Source organism: Ceratotherium simum, chromosome 34 (genome assembly GCF_057802395.1).
Source record: "Ceratotherium simum simum isolate JZ-2026a chromosome 34, ASM5780239v1, whole genome shotgun sequence".
NCBI classification, from domain to species: Eukaryota; Metazoa; Chordata; class Mammalia; order Perissodactyla; family Rhinocerotidae; genus Ceratotherium; species Ceratotherium simum.
This window is the reverse complement of record NC_141933.1, coordinates 26,322,141-26,340,516: the sequence shown is the minus strand read 5'-3', so window position 1 is coordinate 26,340,516 and position 18,376 is coordinate 26,322,141.

The window sequence follows — 18,376 nt, the reverse complement described above, 5'->3', positions numbered from 1 at the left end:
AAACAGGGTGATGAGTTTGTGAATATTGAGGCACACCATTTACATTGGAGCAGGCAAGTAAGGCCTCTTCTGAAAACATACATTTGTACTGATTCCTCAAGGAGTCAAAAGAGCAAGTCAGGCAAACCCATGGAAGTGAGCATTTCAGCCCGACCAAAGAGGAAGTGTTAGATTTGGCAAGTTAGAAAAACATCACAGGACAGACTGGCTTGAGATTTGTGAGCAAGGTGGAGAATGCTATGAGATTAAATTGGAGAGGTAGACACCTCCCTCATATCTTCCTGACTATCTGTTAGAAAATGACTGGGGGTGGAATAGGGTGTATAGAAGCAGGCAGGTCAATAGGAAGCTGTTGGAACTGTCCGAGTGAGAGATGGTGCTGATGTGATCTAGGGTGGTGAGAGTGGAGATGTAGTGTAGAATAAAATTTTATTTGCAGAGGATTTAGTAATTCAGGGAGAGAGAAATCAAAGATGCTGCTTTTGTTTTTAAGTTGAACAATTGGAAGGATGAAGTTGCATTTGCTTAGATGTTAATGACCAGTGGAGGAACAAACCAGAAGGTTTTGTGCTCCTTTTGGACATCTCTGGTTTGACAGGCATGTCATACCACCGAAATGGGCTTCCCCAAACAGTACATTGTTTTTTGTGGTGATGGAGGATATAACCAGCCGTGTTGTTTTACAGTGCTTCTTTTGGAAAAAATGCTGCACATTCAGGAAATAGTTTGGCTTTTTAAAAGATTTTGTCTGAAGCCTTGGGGCATAGACCATCTAATTGGCCAGAAGGCCAATGAAGCTCCTAATTTGGTGTATGAGGTAAGTCCTTCATAAACCAAACCAGACCAGACATATGTATTTGCCTAGAGTTCATAGAAGTCTTATAATAAAGCCAGAAGTCACCATTAATACTGGAAAACATTGGAAGCAGCTGCAAAATGTTAGGGAAAAAATCATTAGGAAAAAAGTCAATACCTAGGATTGAATCCAAGCTCTTTCACTTATAACACCCATAACTCCTCAATCTTGGTTTCTTTACCTGTAAAATAGACATAAATTTCTACTTCATTAGGTTGTTTTAAAGATTAAATGAGATAACGATGCATAAGTATATAAAAATACTAAAGAACTATAGACATACTTAAGATAATTCATTGGAGCAATGCTCTGGATTGTATCAAACCTGTGCCCCTAAACAGACAAAGCCTGTTACCGTATTATCTTATTACTTCATTTTGCCAACATGATCTTAATGAGTAGTTTCAAAGGAAATATTGCAGACCACAAGCTTTTTTTTTTTTTTTTCATTTTGAACTACGTTTATTCCAAAGTTCTGATGAATTGATAATTATCCCACATTATTAGGCACATTGTTTTTCACCGATTCTTTCCTAGTTTTATTATTTATTGAAATGGGTGGACTTCTGAAGAGAATTTCATTTGAAATATTTCCACAGAAAACTAAATTCTTAGGAATGGCTTTGGGGCATGGAAAAGAAAATGATGGAATATGCAGACACACAGCCTTTCTCTATCAGAGGTGCCTTCAGCACTTTGATATGAACTCTTGATAATATCATCATAGCACAGTAAGCAGATGGTAAGCATTACCACCAAAAAACAAAACAAAAACAAAGCAAACAGTCGTCTATATATACTACCCATGGCATCCAGGAGCTGGACACTCAGCATCCTCAGGAATCCTGCATTCAAATGCAGAGAAGTTAGATTATTCCAACAGGAAGAAGAGAACGGTGTGATGACACCCATAGTGAAAACAAAGTGCATGTTGTTTTATTCAAAATCAATTGAGACTATTTTAATTTTGAGGAAGCTAAGCCTGGATAAATAACCAGTTAGTATGCTCAAGCAAGAGGTGACAAAGGTGAATATTATCTGGATTCTTCTAAGGCTCCACAAACTGTCTTATTTCATAGGTCCAAATTTTGAATTGCATGCTGGTATCATCTCTTCCAAATTATGATGTTCTTTTATTTGGGTAGGTAGATAGCAAATGATGTCTACAAAGTAAAGATTCCTTTCTTATTGACTACTGAATGACAGAGAGGGTGAGGGAAGTAAGAAAGGAAGAAAGGAAGATATAACGAACATTTCATCAGGAAAATGCCCCGTCTGTTTGATATAGAAACAGGTGATAGAGACTGGGTTTTTCAGTTCCTCTCATGTTCTATACATGCTGAGAGTGGTTTAAACCATGCTGTGTACTCTCAAGCCTTCCTTTACTCCACTCACCCATTGCTGTCCTCCTGACCCTAAAGTTATTCATATTGACTAGAGAAAGAAAAATCTCCAAACATTGATATTTCTCTTAAATATGGTTATCAATAATACTTAAAAGAGTTAGAATGCTACTGGAAGTCGTTAAGAGGACATGACCACTGATTGACCCATGAACTGGACCTGGGCAATTGGAAGCTCCTCATCCCCACCCATGTCCTTGGAATGTACATTCTGCCCACCCTTCCCACAGTGGAAGCCATTTTCAAGGATGCAGCCTTGATAGAGTAAGATGTTATTGAGACCATTTGGACAGTATAGTGACTGAAGCCAGTTAAGGCCTCTACGTAAGCTTTAAGATTCTGGTAGGTGGGTGCGGAGATCTACTCATCTTGCAGCTGCCTAAGATAAGCCTCATATATAAGTTCCCTTGCTTCTGAAAACTGCCACCTGCCAATCCAGAGTGGTCTGCTGCTTTCTTTGGTCTCTCCTTGCCCTCTGTGTAAGAGGGCCAGTTTGTGAACCAACAAATGCAATAGTGTGTTTCACTGGTAGAATTCTCTTTCTGATGTGATATTTAGAAGTATTAATGACATCTATGATTTAGACAAAATAATATGAATTAATCATACTCCATATCAATTTATAAAGTTGAAGTCCAGCATACCTCAAACAAAGAGAAAGAGCATTTAAATGAATCACCAACCCTAAGCATTATAGTGATGTGCAAATTCTCAAGAAGTGGTATAATTGAACTACTGTAACCTAAGCCTGACTCTGGATATTGGCTCTGGGCTCTCCTGTTGCTCTCCCCTCTGTCCATAAGTGCATTTATCAGTTGTCATCAATTTAATACCAATGTTGTATGGCTGCCTCCCAAATTTCTATCTAGCCCTGAGCTTTCTCCAGACTCAAATATCCAAATGCCTAATATAATCTTCACATGAATGTTCCACAGATCTCTCAGACTTATCAAGTCTAAACAGGTCTTTCAAGTTTTCACCAAAACATATTCCTGTTCCTCCCCCACCTCCAATCAACTTTATCTCAGTAAACTGCACCACCGTTTACCCAGTTACTCAAAGCAGAGTCCATCGTTGTTTTGTTCTTTTCCTCTTCTTCATCTAATATCCTAGCAAACTCGATTAATTTTAGTAGTCCCCATGCCCCACAAGTATCTCAAATTCTATCTCTTCTGTCCATCTCCGCTAATATTCCTCTGGTGTGAGATATATAACCTCTTCCATGGAATACTGTGGGTATCTCTTAACTATTTGCTCTATTCTCACTCTTACTTTCCTTTCATGCATTTAACACAGAAAGCAGCTACGGCCCTTTTCTTACAACATACGTTGGATCTCATCCATCCCTTGCTTCAGTGGCTATCCATTTTTCTCACAATAACATCCAAGCACTTATCACAGCCTGGGTGGCCCTACCAGAACTACCGCTGCACTGTTCAGTGACGTGGTCACTAGCCACGTCAGACTGTTTAAATCCAAAAGCAATTATTTGAGATAAAATAAAATTAAAAATTCATTTCTTCAGTTATTCTAATCACATTTCAATTACTCAGTAACCCCATGTGGCTAATGGCCTCCATCAGTGCAGAAAGTCCTGCTGGCAAAAGTTGATTCTAGCTGCTGTTCCTCGACTCAACATCCCATGCCATTCTTACCCTGGTTCACCACTTCCTAGCCATGTTGTTCTTCAGATTTCTGACCATGCCAAGCCCTTTTCGATTCGGAGCCTTTACATAGGTTTTCTTCCATGCATGGGATGTTATTCTCTCTATTCAATGTATGGGTAGTTCATCTTCATCATTCAGATTTTAGCTTAAAATCTATCTTCACAGAGAAGACTTCCTTGACCACCCTATACAAAGCAGGTCTCCCTTTGTTGGTATCTAGCTTACTCTTTATTTATTACTTACATTACTGTCATTACAATGTGAAAAATAATTTACATATTTGTTTCCTTTCTTTCTATATGTCTTCTTAGTGAGAACGGAAGCTTTAGGAAATCAGACTTTATGCTTATGTTGTTCACCACTGCACATCCACAGTCTAGCAAAAGTTCCTGATACATAGGAGAAGCTCAGTAAGTATCTACTGATGGAGTGAAAGGAAGGCAAGAATCTAGCCATTCATAGTGGATTCACATAGCCCTCACTTTAATATATGTTCACAAGTTTATACAAATTTGTTCAATTAAATAGTATGTTTCATGTCCCATGCCTGCCACTCATATGCATGTTACTAGTATATGTTCATAAAGTAAGCGTTTCCCAGATTAATCTCTATAGAAATACAGATTTACAGTAAATATCATTTTCCTTATAACTGGCTTGCTATTTTTTCTTTGAAAATATTTAACTAAGGAAATGATGCCATAGTTTCTCTCACTTTTTTTTTTATTGTGGGAAAATATACATTTCATGAAATTTATCATTTTAACCATTTTCAAGTGTACAGTTCTATGGCACTATATACATTCACATTGTCGTGCAACCATCACCACCATCCACCTCCAGAATTTTTCGTCTTCCCCAACTGAAACTCTGTACCCATTAAACACTAACTCCCCAATCCCCCTTCCCCTAGCCCCTGGCAATCACCATTCTACTTTCTGTCTCTATGAATTTTACTACTCTAGGAACATCATATAAGCAGAATCACACAATATTTTCCTTTTATTACTGGCTTATTTCACTTATAATAATGTCTTCAAAATTGATCCATGTTGTAGCATGTGTCAGAATTTCCTTTCTTTTTAAGGCTGAATGATATTCCATTGTATGTATATACCACATTGGTTATCCATTCATCTGTCGATGGAACACTTGCATTGCTTCCACTTTTGGGCTATTGTGAATAATGCTGCTACGAACCCGGGTATACAAGTATCTCTTTGAAACCCTGCTTTCAATTCTTTTGGTTATATACACAGAAATGGAATTGCTGGACCATATGGTAATTCTATGTTTAATTTTTTGAGGATTCACCATACAGTTTTTCACAGTGGCTGCCCCATTTTGAATTCTTACCAGCAATTTGCAAGTGTTCCAATTTCTTCACATCCTCATCAATTATTTTCCATTTTTTTGACAATAGCCATTCTAATGGATGTAAAGTGGTATCTCAATGTAGTTTTCATTTGTGTTTTCCTAATGACTAATGGCATTGAGCATCTTTTTGTGTGTTTGTCATCTGTATAGTTTCTTTAGAGAAATGTCTCTTCAAGTTCTTTCCCATTTTTTAATCAGGTTATTCATTTTTTGTTGTTGTTGTTGAATTGTAGGAATTCTTTATATGTTCTGGGTATCAATCTCTTATCAGATATATGGTTGAAAATATTTTTCCCCATTCTGTGGTCTCAGTGTTTTAAAATAGCTTTTAATATATGTTGATAGCTATGTCATAGAGAGGTAAAAAACTATTAAGTATATTGCTATTCATCTATACTTGGATTTCCTTGAGAAGATGTATATTTCACTCCCCAGATAAGAAGAGTGTTAACGTTATACCTGGGTCTTCTCTCTCTTGCCTTTCACTCCTCCCTTTCGTAAGAGGACTGATTTATCTAATTGATGAATCAGTGAGGATCTAACATCCACTACTTGTTTGGCTGAAATCAATGATTTAACAGCCATGTGCACATGTGTTTTCACTCTGTCCCTGCATTAAGTGCCCTCAAACTGGAGAAATCAAAGTTTCCAATAGTAACGTTTTCCTTTCAGGTGGATCTAGATTTCAGAGGAAGTAGAAATAAGCCTTATTTTTCATTGCATACAAAACAATAGTCTCCAATCTGGCTTTAATGGCAATACACTTGGTATTTTGATCCATATCTGATGATTCTTTTTGTTTCTTGCTTGATTCAGGATCCAGATGGGAAAGGGATATGATTAATTATCACTCTCAAAATCCCCAACGAGTAACACTGAAGTAAGGCTTTTTTCTATATGTGCCTCATTATCCCAGTCTCACTGCTGCTGATGCAAAGTTTCCTGCAAATCTTTATTAGTTCAATGTCAATGTCACATGTGTCAGATGGGACCGAACAATTCCTGCCATTTCAAATGTTCAGGTTGAGTCTTGATGATTTTATTTCAGGTACTCAGTGGAGAAGATTCCTACAATAGGTGGAGAGCTAGACCAGATGACAATGGAGTTATTTTTCTACACAAGTTTATTGAATTCTATTAAATTACAATTAAAGTACAATCATCAGCCAAGAGCTCAGAGACTCTCTGACCTTCTTGTTAGACATATATATGTCTCTTCATCTATTTTAAGCTTTAATGTGAAATTGCTATTACAAATAATTATTAAAATTGTTATGTGTAGTATACAATTAAAAAAAGTTTGAAATATTAGAGAAGAAACCATAAATTCAGAGATCAGAAGTGGGGTATCATTAATATAGACTGTGATGATATTTTGTGTTTTGTATTCTTAAAAAAGAGGTGGCGAGGAAAGTTTCTGAAATGGGAAGAAGCCAAACATTGTATTATGTTTAGTTCACTTCTGTACCTCCAGACCCTCAAACAGTGCCTGTAACAAAGTTGGAACTCATTCATTCGTGCATTCTTTCATTCATTCATTCATTTAAAAAGGCTTTATTTGGACCCTACTATGGGCCAGGTGCTTTGCTAGGCCCTGCACATAGTAGGCCAAAAGAAATAGATGTGGTCTTGTTCTTTTACAGCTTACATAGGCATAAATCAAATAACTACAAAGACAAACATAAACTTTCAACTGTAATGAATATGAGAAATAGTTAGGTACTCTATAGTAAATTAAATAGGGAGATTGTATCTAAGTAGGTAGGTAGAGGAAGACATCCCTGAGGATATGAAATTTAGCTGAAATGTAAAGAATGAATAGGGGTGAGTTGTGTGAAGAGGGAAATGCAAGAGGAAAGCATTGCAAGAAGAGAGATGATAGAAGACAAAGTGTCTGTAGAAGGAGGGAAACTTGAGGGAATGAAAAAAGGCCAATGTATGTGGAACAGAGAGAGAAATTAAGATCAAGAATGGTTGGACAGCAATAAACCCACAATTCTATTTTTAAAAATAGCATTAAAAAAGCTAATACCGAGGAATAAATCTAATGGAAGATGTGAAAAACCTCTACACTGAAAACTCAAAACTATGATTGAGGTAAATTAAAGTAAATCTAAATGGATGGAAGGATCACTTTGTTTATGTTTTGGAAGATTCAGTATTGTGGAATATAAATTCTCTTCAGATGGTTTATAGAGTCAATAAAATCCCAAACAAAATTTCAGCAATTTATTTTAAGATTGACAAGCTGATTCTAAAATGCCAATGGAAATGTAAACAGCAAGGCAATCACAAAGAAGAACGAACTGTAGGAGTTATATTGCCAGATATCAAGATTGATTATAAAGCTATAGAAATTAATACAAGATGATATTGGTGGAGGTATAAATCATTAGACCAATGGGTCAGAGAGTCCAGAGCAAACTCACACAAAAACAATCACTTGATTCGTAACAAAAGGAGTATTTCAATGATATAGGAAAAGGTATGGTTTTTTAATAAATTTCACGTATATAGGGAAGAGTTCTTGAACTGTACTATATGCCTTACACACAAAAAAATCAATCCCAGATGTAGTTTAGATCTAATTGTGAAAGGTAAAACAATAAAGATTTTAGAAAAAAGCATAGACTATTACTTTCTTTTAGGTAGGTAAAGATTTATTAGATAAGACACGGAAAAGACTAACATAAAAAATGATATACCAAAATACATTAAAAAATAACAATTATTCATCAAAATACACCGTTAAGAGAGTGAAGAGGAAAGGCACAGACTGGGAAAAAAACAGTTGCAATATGCATTTTCAAGAAAGAACTCACAGCCAGAAAATGTGAAAAAAAAAGTAACAACCCTTAAATTCATTTGACGTTGCCAACAATACAATAGAAAAAAGGAGCAAAAACTTGGACAGCCATTACATAGAGAGAACATCCAAATCACCAATAAACGAATGAATGGCACTCAACTTCATTAATCACAAGGCAAGTACAAGTTAAAGCCCAATTTGATATGAGTGCATAGCTACTGTTAAAATGAAAAGAACAGAAGATACCAAGTGTTGGGACTCTGAAACTCTGATACAATTTTGGTGGGAGTATAAATTAGAATATTCATTTTGGAAAATATCAGAAATATCTACTAAAGCAGAATATATCCATGCCCTATATCAGATATAAACCCTACAGAATAGCATAGGTATAGTCATCAAAAGACACATACAAGAATGCTTATAGCAGCATTATTTGTAATAGAAACTGTAAATAACCCAAATTTTCATCAACAGTAGAGAGGATTTAAAAAGTGTAGTGTAATCATACAATGAATTCTATACAGCCACAGAATAAACGGCGTGTGAGTATACACAACAATGTATGTTGTTGGCAGAAGAATAAAATAGATCAGCGGAACAGAAGAATTAGTGCAGAAATAAACCCACACCTGCATATTCAGCTTATGTATAACAAAAGGGATATTTCAGTGCAGTGGGGACAACTTTATTTTGAACAAAAGAAGCCAGATTTATAAACTACATACCACACATTTCCATTTATATAAAGTTGAAAACAGGCAAAACCAATGTGTGGTGGTAGAGGTCAAGATAGTGGTCACCCTTGTGGAGTAGTCACCAAAGGAGGCAGAAGGACAGTTCCAGGTCCAGGAAACATTTTTGTTTCTTGATTCTGGGAGCTGGTTCCATGGACACATTAACCTTATGAAAATCCATCAAGCTATGCACCTAACATTTATACACTTTTCTGTAACATGTTATACTTCAATAAAATGTTTACTTAAAAAATTAAAGATGGGGCTGGCCTGGTGGCATAGCAGTTAAGTTCACATGCTCCGCTTAGGTGGCCCAGGGTTCACTGGTTCAGATCCTGGGCGCAGACCTATGCACCATTCATCAAGCCATGCTGAGACAGTGTCCCACATACAGCAACTAGAAGGATGTACAACTATGACATACAACTATCTACTGGGGTTTTATGGGAGAAAAAGGGAGGAAGATTGGCAACAGATGTTAGCTTAGGACCAATCTTCTTCTTCTTCAAAAAAAAGAGTGAGAAACCAATAAAAAAAAATTAAAAACAAATATAATTTGAAATTGAAAGCAGAGGCAGACAAAGCACAGTCTTAAAAACCAAGATATTTTTATCTTTATTCTAAGAAATAAAGGAAATCGTTGAAGGGTTTTAATTAGGAGTATTGGTATGATCAGATGGCCGTGATCAGAGAAAAGGAAAAATATGGACACAATAGGGATATTTGGTGGGTTATAACAAGATTTGCTGATGGACTCAATATTGGGGGAGACAAAGGAGATAGTTGTCACGATCCCCAGTGTTAGGCTTAACACACATAGATGGATGGCAGTACAATACTCTTTGAATTCAAATTCTAAGTTCCAACTTTCCTGGAAGGAAAATTATGAGTTGGCCTTTGGGAAAAATTAAATATGAAGTTCCATTGAACCATCTAAATGAATGATGAGTAGATAGTTGAATATAGAGGTTTACAGCACAAAGAGAAGTCAGTGCTAGAAATATATATTCATCAGTTATCTGTCTACAGATAGGAGTCGAATTGCATAGGGAGAATATCATAACATGAGAAAAGAAGAAGGCTTAAGACTAAGAGTTGAGGAACTTCAACAGTGAATGGCATGGTAGTGAGAGATGAGCAAGCACCTAAGATGGAAATGGTCAGACAGGTAGAATAAAAACTAGGAGACAGGTAGATTATAAAAGATAAGAGAAAGAATTAAGGAAAAGAGAAAGGCCAGTATTGTTGACTGCTGTTGAGAGGCCAAATAAGGGGGAATTGAGATTATACATTTATGCAGCAGAATAAATAATTATTGAATGGATAAATAAATGAATAAAGTTATATTTCCTGCATAGTTAACAGTATAAAAGAAAGCCATTGATTTGGAAAATACTTGATTGAACTGGGTGAAAGGAAACAACACATCATTCACAGAGTGGAGAATGGATCCAACCATGAATTTATTTACACTTTGTCTTTCTAGTAACCTCATGTTGATCATCTTCCAAAACTTTACTAGAGAGAAAAGTTCTAGCTTGACATTGCAGCACCTGGTCTTTTTAGATGTCTGCTTACGGTTCTGCTTTAGTTGCCTAAAATAATGTTCATGTATCAAAACACATTGCAATTTTTTATTTAAACCAAAGACTTTTAAAGTGCCTGTTTTGACATCCTGAAACTACTGGTTTTTAGGAGAGCAATTTTAAAATATGGAACTTTGGCTGAACATTTCAGACTAGGCATATTGAAAAGCAAATGCCAAGAATTAGAATCATTCTTAAAAACATTTTCTAAGGTGAATGGTTTCAGACTTTAGTAGAACTCAAAAATTCTGATTTCAGGAAAACATCCGATTAAACAGGATGTTTAATCATTCAGAAATCTTGACCCAAACTTTTACCTCTGGTAAACAATCTTACAATGTAAAAAATAATTAATAGCTGGTACAATGTCATAGTAATTAAGAACAGTTCTAGAGTCAGAAAGATGTGATTTTGACTCCTAACAGTCTCATTTTGCATGTTGGATACATGCTAAGCCCAGGTTCCCTCAGACAGAATGGGCTTACTAGTGGGACATATCTCATAAGACTAAGAGGAGTTAATGAGATCTTGTTTGAAAGGACTTAGCACAGGGCCCTGTGCTCAGAGAGCATTCAGTGGGTATAACTATTACTGTTATCAGCTAAGCATGAACACCAGTAATGCCAAGTATGATCTCATGGATTTGTTTATGCATTCAAGAACTATTTATGAAGGATACACAAATCAAAAGGAACTGTGTCAAGTGCTGTGAAAGACCCAGTGATGAATGAGATAGGGCCCCTGTCCTTAAGATGCTTATAACATAGAAAGATAACTAAGATACATACACAAATAGTGACTATCATACAAGAAAATAAGTGGCATATGCCAAAGAAAACGAAGATAGAGGAATAGGGAAATTCGGAGAACCAGAGACCCCTGACTTCTGAAAGCCTGGAGAAAGTCTCATTGCCACGGACAACTGTGGTAGAGTCACAAGTGCAGGCTGAGGTATGGTCGGGGGACGGGGCTCTGTTTGACTCCTGACTCTACCATTTGTTAGTAGTGTGACCCTGTGCAAGTTACTTGAACTTTCAGTAACTCGGCACTTTCATCCAAAAAATGGGGTTTCTAATAATATGTAAGGGATAAATGAGGTAGCATATTGAAAGCATTTATAACAGCACCTGGCACATAGTGAGAAATCCAGCAATGTCAGGGGGCAACTTTAGTGTGTATATCCAGCCTACCAGCCAGCTACCGGTCCTTTATGTGCTGCCTGCCCTTTCTCTTTTGGTGGGTTGTTTTTAGCCAAGGTAATGCAGAATGATCTTACCCATCTCACCTCTCCAACCCCGATTAACCTCACCCCAGTTGGGTCATTTAGAATTGAGATCCCAGAGATCTGGAATTATGACTAAAAGAGAGTTGAAGCCACCTCCAAGTATGAAGGGACCTGCTACATGGAAACCTGGGAGCTGGGGGCAGCATATCCTGTCAATTAAACTGAGTACCAGAGAAAGAGCACATTAAAAACAAAAATAGAATGAAGCAGATATGAAGAGGGAAGCAGAAGTGGAAAATAGAAAGTCTCAACAACTATTTAAACCTCAGTTCCATTTTTTTCCTTAGGCCAACTTCACACTTTCAATTTGATAATTTCCCTTTTTTACCCAGGGGAATTTAAATTAATTGCTATCATTGGCAACCAGAAAGCTCACTAAATCAAGATGGCATACGAACTCTGTTTCAGACACTAGGTAGTAGAAAGACGAAGCAATGAAGGAGAAGGACGCTTTGGCAGCTGAATCATCTTGATCAAAGAGACTCATTATACTGTATATAATTCACTTCACTTTGGCTTGAGGACATGGTAGCGAAAAGAAGGTAGTGAATAAAAAAAATTATAAAGGTAGTTAGGATTCAGATCATGAAGAGTCTGGAATAGCATGGTTAAGCCCTTGATTTGACAAGAAGGGATTTTGAGATAGGAATGACATGACTGGGTTTGTGTTTTTAGGATGATGATAATTTTTAATTAATATTTATAGAGCATTTAATATGGGCTACGCATTGTGTTAACATTTTTATATACATTTTCTTACTTCATTCTCCAACAACCCCATGAACTGTGAACCCTTGTCATCCTATTTTCTAGATAAAAAACCTGAGACTTGGAAAGGTTATAGGATTTGCCAAAGGTCGCAGAGCAAGTATGTATTCAGCCAAGCTCTGTTGACTCTAATTTGTCATCTAAACTCTTAACCAATATATTATATTTGCCATAACATATTGAATGAAATTACAAAATTTGTAGCCACTACAGGGGCCAGAGAGGTTATAAAACGAATGGAACATTTGACATGAAAAATAATAGGGAATGGTGGAGATTGTGGCACACTCTGGCTAACTGCAAGGTGCATTCAACTTCTAAGAGTGTTCAAATTTATTTTGGGGGGGAAATTGAATCTATGGACCATATATTGCCCTTGGACCAAGGCAGATTAAATTAGAGTAGAGTCTGGGGGAAGAACATCTAATTATATGATAACTACAAGTTAAGAAGAAAGAGGAAATGAGATTTGAGACCAAGGTGGAGGTAGTGGGAAATAAGAGGAAGGAGTAAAATTCAGAGATATAAGGAGACCCTGATGCCACGTATGGAGTCTAAAGCGAAAGGGAGGAGTGAACTCTACTGTTAAAATTTCAACACTATGTGACTAGAATTAAGGTAGAAATAGAACATAAAAGGATTGAAAGGAGAAAGAAAAGTGGATGAACGGGGATGGTAAATATAGGCAGGGGACCACTGAATTTAAAGTATTGGCTGGTCTCACCTTGGAGCTATTTTTCAAGGACTTAAAAATAAGAAACCAAAATAGCAAAGTTTTCACTTAAACTATGACTATTTTATAGATTCATACAAAGCTATTTGTTTTAGGATATTTATGACATTCTCTAGGTCAGAAAACCCTCGTTTGGCTTACCTATCTAGTAGGAGTGACTTACATGTTTTGAATTTGGGGACTTGAGAACTTCACTCCCAAACTACCAGGAGTTTCCAACTAGCTCCTGTGGGTCTTTTGACAGCAAAACCAATACAAGAGGATTATGTTCCTCAGTGTCTCTTTTCTCTGGGCAAGGCTAGGTCCCTTTGGTTCTCTTTCTCGGTTGGTCTCTGACTAAAAGCAGAGAGAACTGACCCCAAAGGTTAATTCTTTATCACCCTCCAGGAGCTGGACAATATTTCAGGTTTTTTTTTCTTTCCCAGTTCTCTGTCCTGCCCTCCAGCTCCCTCTTCAAGAGGTAGTTTTGTTCAGGTGTATAGCTGTCATTTTCTTTCACCCAGGGGTATAGGGTTCACACTCTCTTTTCAGAGAGGCATGGTCAGAGAAACTACTTCAATATTAATCACATGCAAGCATTTGAGATACAGGACAGGATACTCCAATCATAATCAGGGAACCTCTCCTTTCAGTAGGCTGTTGCTGGGAGGAAGCATGGGTAGAGGAGCCAGGAAGCTTGAGTGAATCCTGGCTCCTCATGTTTAGCCTTGTGGCCGTGGACACAAGACTCCACCTCTCTGAGACTCTGTCCCCTCAACTGCAAAATGAGGATGATAATCACATCCGCTTCTAAAGTTGACTGAGTGTCAAGTGAGTGTGTACATGTAGAGAGTGCCTGGAACAGTGCAGTGATTCGCTGTGTTCACATCACTTAAGGCATGTGTGCTAATGAGTCAAGAGTATTGGTTACGAACTTGAATTAGATGAAAATCATGGTTCAACCATTTATCGTATAGGTGAATTAAAGAACTGACTTGACTTAGCTAAGTCTCAGTTTGCCCATCTGTCAAAGGGGCGTAATAATGTCTATGGCTCAGAATCGCTGGGACAATGAAGTAGGATGACTCTTGGCACACTGCCTGGTATATATGGTATGTCCAATAATAATATTTATTATTATTTTTAGTATTTTTTACATTTTTTTATTTTATTGAGGTCACATTCGTTTATTGTTTTTATTGCTGCTGTTGTGATTGTAATTGCCAAATTATCATTATTTCACCCTGCTGTTTTTATCCATCTTATTAACCTTATGGCTTATGATTATATTTACCTAAAACATTATCAGCATCAGGTGATTTTATTTAAGTGAGAGCATGAAGGTTAAGAGCATAAATTCTGAAGTCATATCGTGGAGTTAGAATCCTCATTCCCCTACTTTCTAGTTATGCAGCTTCATCTGGACACTTAACTTTCTAAGTAGTTAACTCCTAGGATAACATGGGGATAAAATGTAATAATGGACAGACACATATAGCTCTGTGCCTGACATATAGTAAGCTCTCAATAAATGTTAGCTACTATTGACATTCTCTTCAGTGTTAAAGCAAATTGTCAGTTACTATTTGAAATTCAAGAAGTTGGAGAAGATGGTGCTGATGAGTTAAGAAGGAAGATGATGTTTAGCTACAGTTAAATAGCAGCAGCAAGCCTGAGGAGGAGTGGAGACAAAGAGGAGACAGTATTCTCTCAGAGCAAATACTGTATTCTCTAATGTCAGAGTTCCCTGTGCTTTCAGTGCCTAAGCATACATCCTTGGAAAATGTTATTTCAGTAAACGTGTGTGGTATTCCTCCAAAGCAATCAAAAGGGCAAATGCGGCAGGAAAAAAACATACCCTAGAAAATTCAGGAAACTAGGTTTGTGGGTGGCAGTGTAGTATGGGACTAAACTTATTTACATTTGGAGTTATAGTTATCTTCATTGGAAAACTGATTTCCAAAGAATTGATTTTTTTAATCCAAAAAAAAATTAAAAGATAAAGAAAGAATAGACTTGGAAAATAAGTTCTGCTTGGACAAGAAAGGAATTCAAAATAAAGCTTAATGAAACTAACATTTATACCTGGAGAAACATTGATGGAGTGCAGTAGGCCAGAGAGATTTACCAACTACAGTGGCTACCTTTATTCCTGGCTGGAATCATATTATTCATGAAGGGTGTCCTTGACACATATCGTTTATAAATCTTGCCTTCAACAAGACCATGTCAAATAAAGACCTCACAGCAATGCTATGGAGGCTACCACTTTAAAATATCACAACATCAAGCAAAAAAGAACTTTGATCAGGCAATGTTTGCTTTGATTATTTTTTTCTGTTCTCAAGAAAAGCTACCTTTCTGAATATGGTATCGTACAAAGACAGCATGGAAGTTCAACAAAGTGATGACAAAAGTAGTGTTATCTGCATCACCCAGGGAATTAATTAACCCTAATGCAAGCTAATATTTAAAAAGTGATAACACCAATGCAATGACCTTGTCCACAGAATGCCAATATAATTATTTGAGAAAAAAAATTTAAACAAATTACTTGTTGTTGAGTGACCTGGTTTAGATTTGTACTGGATTGACTTAGGATTTAAATCAGACTGAACTAATTTGCTGTTATATTTGATGTTGACATCAGTTCATTTGACCACATGAATAAGCAGAAACGTGTCGCCAGAGTATACATGACAAGGCGAACTATGTCTTACCAAATGAATTGAAATGCTCAAAAACTTTCATATGTATTGAAGCAGTATTATATCACGTAGATCACGAAGAAGCCATAGCCACTAACCTATCACGCTTTTGTCAGAAGGATTATCTTCTATAACCTGTGCCTTTGATCAAGCTACTGCAGTCGTGCGCCGCATAAGGACATTTCAATCAATGATGGACCGCATATATGATGGTGGTCCCATAAGATTAGTGCTATATAGCCTAGGTGTGTAGTAGACTATACTATCCAGGTTTGTATAAGTACACCCTATGATGTTCACACAACATAAAATGTCCTTAACAAGACATATCTCTCATAACATATCCTGTCGTTAAGCAACACCTGACTGTACTCTAATGAAAACTCTGTAGTCACTTTGCTTTTCTCTTAGAGTAAAAACCAAAACCCTGTAATGTCTCATAAGGCCCAGTATGATCTGTCCACCTGTATTCCTTAATGTAATCTAATAGTTCTCAATATTATGTTCCACTCACCCCCCTGTATCATCTGGGAACTTGTTAGAAGTGCAATTCTAGGCTCCTCCCCAGACCTCATGAAGCAGACACTCTGGCATGCGGCCCAGCAGTCTGTAGTTTTACAAGCCCTCCAGGTGCTTCTGATGAATGATCAGGCCTGAGAGCCTCTGTTCTAACCCATCTGCTGTTACTTAACCCCTCATTCCTGAACTGTGGCCACATTAGTTCCTGGTTTACATAATACCTTTCTTTTTGCATAGTGGCTTTCGGAGCCCTCTCACCTGCCTTTGCTAGTCTCTCTTCCTGGAATGCTCTTTCCTCATGTCTTTGCAAGGCTTTCCTGCTCGCCTCCTTTAGGTGAACCCAAGGTCATCTCCTCCAGAGCTTCCCTGACCACCTTAATTAGTGCTGCTAACACTCCCCTCCTCTGGCACTTTGTATCCTTCTCGCCTACTTCAATTTTCTCCAAGCAATTAACATCACCCTGCATACTACATATTATACCGTTTGTGTTTTCATTGTTAGACACCTATTCTAGAATGTTAGCTACATGGGGGCAGGAATTTTGATTTGTTTTGTTCACTGCTTAAACACCAGCATCTAGAACAGTGACTGTCATGTAGTGGGTGCTTCAGAAATACGTGTTTAATATATGAATGAACCCTGTCAAGTTATGAGCTGCAAATATTGGCCGTGGGGGGATACATGGAAATGAAGAAACTATGACCTTTACTAACAGAATGGCCACATCTTTTAATTCTCAAAATGGCTGCCTGTACTGTGAGAGGCTGGGATGTTTCCTTTGAGGTTCTGTCTCTCTGATGAAAGTGAGACTGTAGTAGATTCGTCTTTGGTTGGTGACAGCCACGTTCTATTCTCAGTGCCTGTAAATGCCACTTCATTCAACCCGCACAGCAATCACATGTAATAGTTCTTATTGTCTTCCCCATTGTAAAGAAAATGAGGCTGGGTATTCTTATCCAGAATGCTGTTCACGCAGGATTTGAATTCCAGTAGCCTGAATCCAGAGACCACGATTGTTACCCCTTCACAATTCTGTATCTCAAATTACATAGGGGTTTAGGAGACAGTTTTAGCTATATGGGAGTCAGGTGAAGTTCCAAAATGAAGTTAATTAAGAGAGGCATTTTTACAATGATTGTATAAACTCAAAAACTCACATTAATTTAAATCACCCACTTCTACATGAAAGGATTTTGGCCTCCAACTCCACCCAGTTCCCAAAAAACATATCTTAGATTGTAATATTTGAAATAGGCCGTGATAGATCCTCTCAATTCCTAATGCTAAACCTCAAAACTCCCATGTTAGGTAGATCAGTTCTTTGGGAAATTAAAAAAAAAGAAGAATGGTGCTATATAAAAGCAATAGGACCATTCCAACCATCCTACCTTCAAGAGTTTGGGTGGAGATTGGAAAGCTAGCAAATTAGAAGATTTCTAATTCTTGCATAGGCATCACCTGGGAGCCTGTTAGAGACGCAGAATCTCAGGCCTCAACCCAGACTCACAGAATCAGAATCTGCATTTCGACAAGACCCCCAGGTGATTTGTAGACTATTATAGTTGGAGAAGCATGGCGCTCACCCACTGGTTCTCAAACTTGGCTATATGTACATTGGAATCACCCAGGTGTTTATAAAACCCGAGTCCAATCCCCAGAGACTCTGATTTAATTGGCCTGGGATGCAGACAGGAAATTTTTTAATGTTCTCCTTGTGATTCCAGTGTACAAACAAGGCTGAGAAGTGCTGCTCTCATCACTCTGGGTGTATCTTTAAGCAGCAGCATGAGTTATTTTAATTCTTTAGTCCTTCCACAAATACTTAGTCCCTCGCCCAGGAGAAGTATAAGTTTTGCCAACCAAATTGTAATAGAGTTATTCTTTCCAAGAGTCATATTGAGACACAGGATGCTGCTAATGTGACACAAATTAACCAGAGCTTTCAGCA